We start from the raw sequence: 7,416 nt of genomic DNA, 5'->3' as shown, positions 1-7,416 counted from the left end.
ATGAAATTAAAATGTCCCAACATAAAGAAGAAAAACCATAGAATCTCAACTTGGAGCGACGAGGATGATCAAGAAGAAATGACAAGCATATGTCTCAAGAAAAAAGAAGAAACCGACGAGGCGTGCTTTAATGCTATTCTGGATTGTGATCTTAAGAAAAATAATCACAAATCTTGGAGCGACAAGGACGAATATCAAGAAGAAAACAATCACGAAAGAATGGAGAATCAATGTTTCATGGAAATGGGAGAAATTAACAAGGAATGCCCCACTCCTATTACGTATTGCGATAAATGTGATGAATTGCAGGATGATATCGAATTGGTTCTCAATGGCTATAAGAAAGTTCTAAATGAATATAATAAGTTGAGAAAGGAGAAAAAGAATTGGGAGATCCAACTTGAAGAATATAACAAGTTGAAAAATGAAAAGAATGAGTGGGATACTCAGCTTAAAGAATATCTGGTGGAGTACTATAAGAATAAAATTTTGAGCTTCGCAAACAAATAAGCAGCTTGCACAAATCCCCCAGTCACTACTATGATCGATCAAAGTCGTCTCCTTGGCTTAACAACTATAAGTCAACTGAAAAGGAATCTACTAGTAAACGTCCTAATTTGAACAAGTTGACTGAGGAAAGCTCCAAGTCAACTAATAAGGCAGCTGCAGGTAAACACTCTTATCCTCATATTACATGCCACTATTGTGGCAATTCTGGACATAAAGTATTTGCATGTAATTATGCCAAAAGTTATGTTAGATCAAAATATGTTTGGAGACCAAAACAGTTACATGCATCTCGAATTATTCATTCTACTAACCATGAAGGACCCAAAAAGATTTGGGTACCAAAAATAAATTAATCTGTTTTGCAGGAATTCTGAGTCCAGTCATAAAAAGGGATAAATGAAATTTGCATAATGGTTGGTCAAGGAATATGCTTAAAAATGCTTCAACATTCATACATACTCTACAAATGATGAAGGAAGTATTACATGTGATTGTGAAGCTTAAGTGATTGGTATCACTATAGGCTATTTAAATTCCTTCGGATGCTTTATAAGGTGATATATTTTTAGTAACATTTTTTATTATGTACAACTACATATTGCTTGAGTCGACTAGATGCAATATACTACTATTATGTTTGGTGTTAATATTATCCGTGACTTATAGATTTGAATAAGAACGAATATCTTGCATGAACCATGCCATTTGTATAATCATTAGGATAAGCAAGTATGCATGCATATATTCCTTTCATGTAGTTGTGAGCTTAAAATAACTTGTGAAGAGAATTACTTCTTATATTCATTCTTTTAGTGAAAGTTTCAATATTTCATTCATTTTTGAGAAGATTGTTTAACCTTGATGCTTCAGTAACTTGTGCACATATGGAGATACTCGACCATTCCTAAGACTCAAAAGCTTGGAAGGTACATGTATATGTTTCTATTGATATTTATCTATACTTTTTCTTAGGTTATATTCCTTAATAAGAAAATGATGATTATAGATGTAAGTTAAAGTATTTGTTCGATAATTTCTTTGTCATACATGATTCTTCTCTTATTTAGTTTGGTGCCTGAATTGAATGCAGATTTGAAAAGAAATAATCATTTTTGCATAAATTGTCATCATTGGCTTATATGTGCTTTAATATTTACATTGGATCTTATCTTGAATGAAATTCTGTCTGAGCAATGAGAAGGAAGAAAAATCAATTTTTTGGTTATCTTATTTCCTTTGGTTGCAACTGTCTTGGTAAGATTCTTGGCATATTTCTTATTCATTAGTTGTAAAGAAATCTCATCATGCGCGTATTTCTTTATACTAATATTTTTCTAAGCAATTTGTGAATAGGGATGGAGAATTACAGTGGATAGCTTGAAATAAATTGCTAGTGACACATCTATACTAGTTGAACTAGACAGTCATGAAGAAGCATTAAATGATGTACAAGATTTGTTGAGCAAAGCTGTAAGAATCAACAGTATGAAAATTCAATACGAAGCAAATGAGCTGCAATCATGGATATTTAAAGCGGATAAGAATGGTAAGATCGTAAAAATTATGTGTATCCCAAGGTTTCACAACAAAAAGGTCTGTTTCTTCCTTGAAAGTTTTGTTAGAATATCATTTTTTATGTGCTTATTATAAAGTATTTTTATGGATGTTGAAATATTTTTTAAATGGTTTGAAAACTGCATAACATCATTCTCTAGCCTCTCTATGGAATTGAAAGTTTTTTTAATCACTTTCATGTGACTAAGACCAGTTACCATTTGAAACAAATTCATGTTTATCATCTGACGATTATTCTTTCCAAAGATGTATTTACAAGAGCATATTTTTTGTAATACTAACCGAAAGCATGTCAAGCATTTTTAAGCCTCTAGTAGATGATCGAGTTGGAAATGAGTATAATGGGGAATTTACCTTATCTTCACATTCCAAATAATGCGAAGCAAGGAGAAAATTAGTAAGTCCAACGATCGATTAAAGTACCAAGGTATGACCAGCTCTCTATTGCATTTTTATGACAAATATTTTGGTATACCTGATCCCATAATATTTCTTTATAGTGCCACAAAAGATCTTTGGTTGATTCTAAATCATGGAGTACTGTATGCAAGAACTAATTGCTTTGATTTAGTAGACATTTTCATATGCAAATCTTGCAGGCAACAAAGTGGAATGGAATAAAAATGGGATGGAGATTTTTAATATTCTCATGTCATGAAAAGGATAACGACTTTCATGAGAATGATCCCATATCCTTCTTTTTGGTGATATAAATATATGACCATTTCTTGACTCTTGTATGCATTAATATGTTGTAATCTTTCTAAGAGTCTTAAGTCTTTGCTCAAATTTCTCTTGAAAGTTTAACATGTTAGAATATCAAAAGTTTCTTTATATTTTTAAATCATCGAGCGTTTTTCAAGTGACTATGTGCGATTACATTGTCTTATATGCTAAATGAAGTTTTGAAAAATCAAGTATTCTGTGAGTTTTTTTTAATCTCTGCTAAGCTTTCAATCATGTGAAATGATGTTCTTCTGTGGTCTAGAATTCTTTTTGTCTACCTACAGCGACAATTCAATATTTTTTAGCTTTGGGTTAATACTTTGGATATTTTGGTCGGATTAAAAGCTGTTAACTAGCTTAAAGTTTTGTTAGATTTTTCATTCTGCTTACGGCTCCTAAAGGGAATCATTACTACATGTTTTTTATAACTCCCAGGATGATTATAAGTTATAGTTATACTTTACTTGCATATTCCGTTCACCCTTTTGATGATGCCAAAAGGGGGGGGGGGATAATGTGTACAAAGGTTCGAAAAAGGTAGAATGTATGGAGACATGGGGAGCATGACGAAGGAACGCTTAGAGTAAGGGGGAGCCTTTACGTGGCATGACGTCTATGCATGAAAGAGAAAGCTCGACATTTCAGGGAAGTAATCTTTACTGTGCTTTAATTAAGTCTTTGATTAAATTTTCTTATTTTGTATTCAGTGGTTTGCCATCATCAAAAAGGGGGAGATTGTTAGCTTCCAGGTTTCACGTGTTAATTTTGATGATAACAAACCAAAATAACTATTAATCAAAGAACATTTACTTGTGGTAATCTTATTCTTGTACATGAAAGAAAATATTGGTAAAGATCCAAACAAATATGGGAAAGAGAATATCATGTGAAGAATTCATCAAGGAAGATTATTTTCAGAAATTTAATCTAGAAGGAATAATATTTGAAAGTGAAATTTCAAATATTGAATGGCTTACTACAATATCAGAAGAAGAATCTATGGAACTTATGGATGGAAGGCTTTTCAACATCTTGAAAGGAAAGTTGCTAAAATCATGGAGAAGATCTATTATTTTATGGAAGGAAGATACTACAAGGAAAAGATACTACAAGACCAAGGAAGAATATATTTTCTATGGAAAAAAATATATTATGGATGTAGTACAATTTATATTATGGAAACATATTATTTTCCAAGATCAAGAAAGGAATATTTTCAATATAATGGGAGAAGAATATATTTTCTATGGAAAGAAAATATATTATGGGCATAGTACAACCTATTTTATGGAAAGAGATTATTTATCAAGACCTACTAAAGGAACATTGGAGAATCATGGAAGAATGCTTCCTAAAGTTTTGGACAAGATCTACTACGTATGGAATATTCTTCCTACAGTATTATAGTAAGAAATTATATCTCCAAGATCAAAGGCAGTGAATCACCAAGCTCTTTCAAGGAAGAAAAATTCAATATATACTGGTGCATTTGTTGACAACACTTCAAATGGGAAGATCTCATTTATGGATACACAATAATATTGTCTACTTCACAAGGAAAGAAATCAAATAAGCTTAAGGCATGGAGTCCAGAATATTAGCAAATTGGAAATATATTTGAGTCCATTAGCAAGACACTTCATCAGGAAGTCACGTTGGTATCTACCCAATCAAAGGAGAAAAGTTTCTGATTGAATAAATCAAGGGATCAGCAAAATCAAGCCCAACGTCAGAAGCTATTGAAGACTATAAAAACGAGACCCTGGGAAAGAAGAAGACATACAACCTTCTATACAATTGTCTATCCAACTACAAGTTCTTTATTCTACTCTTAACAAGCATTGTAATTCACTTTAGTAGATTTACCACGTACCCAAAAGAGAGAAGAGAGACAAAAAAACATTGGAGAGGCAATGTGTCCTAGAGGTTGTGTCATTGTTCGTTTCTTTGGTGAGCGAGTGAAAACCAAAGGGTCGTTGTTGGTGAGCGAGTGAAAACCAACCCGGTCAGCTTTGGTGGTGATCGCTGAAAATCACAAAGGCTGTACTCATTTCAATTTACGAAGAGCTCTACAAGATAACACTCTTGCAACCCAAGAGGACTGGATTAGGATACCACATTGGTTCCGAACTAGTATAAAATTCCTGGTGTCATTTACTTTATCGCTCTTATATTATATTCTGTTCCTTTACTATTTATTGTGAATAACACTTGTTTAAATCGAAAGGACTAACAATTCTGTGCAGGCTGTCTTCGCATAAGTCGACTAGGTTTGAAGAGTAGTCGACCAGAAATTTAAAAAGGCTACAATTCACCCCCTCTCTTGTACTTTCACTCCGAATGGCTCACAACTAGCCAAAAGCAACTCAAATACATCAGATAAAGCCTAAGGAAACAATTATAAATGATAAAGATCAAATCCTACATCAAATCTCAAATCTGGCCAAAAATCACACCCGGGCTCGCACCTCGGAACCCGACAAAACTCAGAAAATTCGACAACCCATTCAATTATGAGTCCAACCATACTAGTTTCACTCAATTCCGACTCCAAATCGATGTTCAAAACTCAAAAATTTAAATTATGAAACATTAGGCCAAAACCTCCCAATTTCCTCTTTAAAATTCATCAACCAAAAGCTAAAATCGAAGATAGATTCATGGAATATAACCAAAACCGAGTAGAAAATACTTACCCCAATTCATATGGTAAAAGTTACTTCAAGAATCACATCAATCCGAGCTCCATAGCTCCAAAAATGTGAAAATGGCTGAAACCCTCGAAACAAAGTATTTTATACTTCTGCCCAGACATCCTCTTTCGTGAACGCGGGATAACCATCGTGTTTGGGATGAACAAAAATTATCAGCCACCAAAATGCTCTACGCGTTCGCGGCACAGGCCTCACGAATGTGATACACACTGGAGACAGAACTATGCGAATGCGGCATGAGCCTCACGAACACGATGAAGAAAGATCCTCCAGCACCAGCTCCCAACTCAACTCTAGGCGAACACGATGTTTCATACGCGAACACGAAGAAGACTAGTCCCAACTCTTCGTGAATGCGATGCAGAAAATGCCATTGCCATCAAAATACACTATGCGTTCGTGGCTCTTGCCATGCGAACATGATGAAGGGCTGAGACACCAGAAAACCAGTAGAACACTTTAGTGGAAACATGAAGGAAAATGATCTGAAATCAATCTGAAACACGCTCGAGCCCCTCGGGACCCAGTCCAAACATACCAACAAGTCCCATAACATAAAACAGACTTACTCGAGGCCTAAAAACATATAACAACATCGAAACGACGAATCACACCTCAATCCAAAAATCAATGAACTTGAAACATCGAACTTTCACAACTGATGCCGAAACCTATCAAATCCCGCCCGATTGACCTCAAATTTTGCACACAAGTCACATTTTACATTACGGACATGCTCCAACTTCTGGAATCAAAATCCGACCCTGATATCAAAAAGTCCACTCCCGATCAAACTTTCCAAAATTCCAATTTTTCGCCATTTCAAGCCAAATTCTACTACAGACCTCCAAATTACAATCCGTACACGCTCCTAAGTTCAAAATTACCCAACGGAACTAACAAAATAACTAGAAATCCAATCCGAGGTCAAATACTAAAAGGTTAAAATGTGATCAAACCTTTCAAATTTAAAGCTTCTAGCTGAAAATCATTCTTCCAAATCAATTCCAAATAATCTGAAAACCAAAACCGACGATTCACATAAGTCATAATACATCATATAGAGCTATTCATGCTCTTAAACAACCGAGCAAAGTGAAATTTCTCAAAACAACCAGTCGAATCGTTACAAATATAGACTGTTATGTCCCCCCTTAAACCAATCAAAGGATATAGCTATTTCTTTAGGGATTTTTACCTAGCTATACTGTATTAGAAACTTATTAACTACTTTTATTTATGTTCATTACAAATTATATTGTGTATTTATATTTACTATTTATGTACAAATTCATGATAAAAGAAAGATCCCTTAAATGTAGGGATTAATTTGTAATAGTATCCCCCATCCCCATCTATCAACTTATTTAGTCTCCTACAATCACGATTTTCTTTCCAATTTCAAAAGATTTTAAAGTCATTCTCTCTTTCATACAAATCAACCAATCTTTCTCTCTCTCTCTCTTTCATACAAATCAAACTATTATCTCTCTATAATTATAGCATCATATATTTCTCTCAATCAATTCCACCAACAACCATTAAAAAGTATCAACTATTGACAAATCCATCGACATTATCTCTGAAATTTCAGGTAAAGAGGTTTGTCATTGACATACCATTAAAAAGCTTCATAGCTTTGAATTAGAAATCTGGATTTTAAGAATTGGTGATTTCATTGGATTGTGTGTTCTTAAAGACGATTGAAAATATCCTTTAGGGTTCATATCTCAATTTTAAGGGAGATTGGTAACTTTTAAAGTTTGTTTTAGGTAGAACTTCAAATTGAAACTCGACGAAGAAGAAGTTTCAAAATTATATTATGATTGTACGATAAATGTTTTAGAATTGTATTTGATACATCAATACCTAAGACAATTATGATACAACA

The sequence above is a fragment of the Nicotiana sylvestris genome, chromosome 3, assembly GCF_000393655.2.
Source record: "Nicotiana sylvestris chromosome 3, ASM39365v2, whole genome shotgun sequence".
Classification (NCBI taxonomy): Eukaryota; Viridiplantae; Streptophyta; class Magnoliopsida; order Solanales; family Solanaceae; genus Nicotiana; species Nicotiana sylvestris.
The sequence above is the reverse complement of the archived record's forward strand: the minus strand, read 5'-3'. Positions refer to the sequence as shown.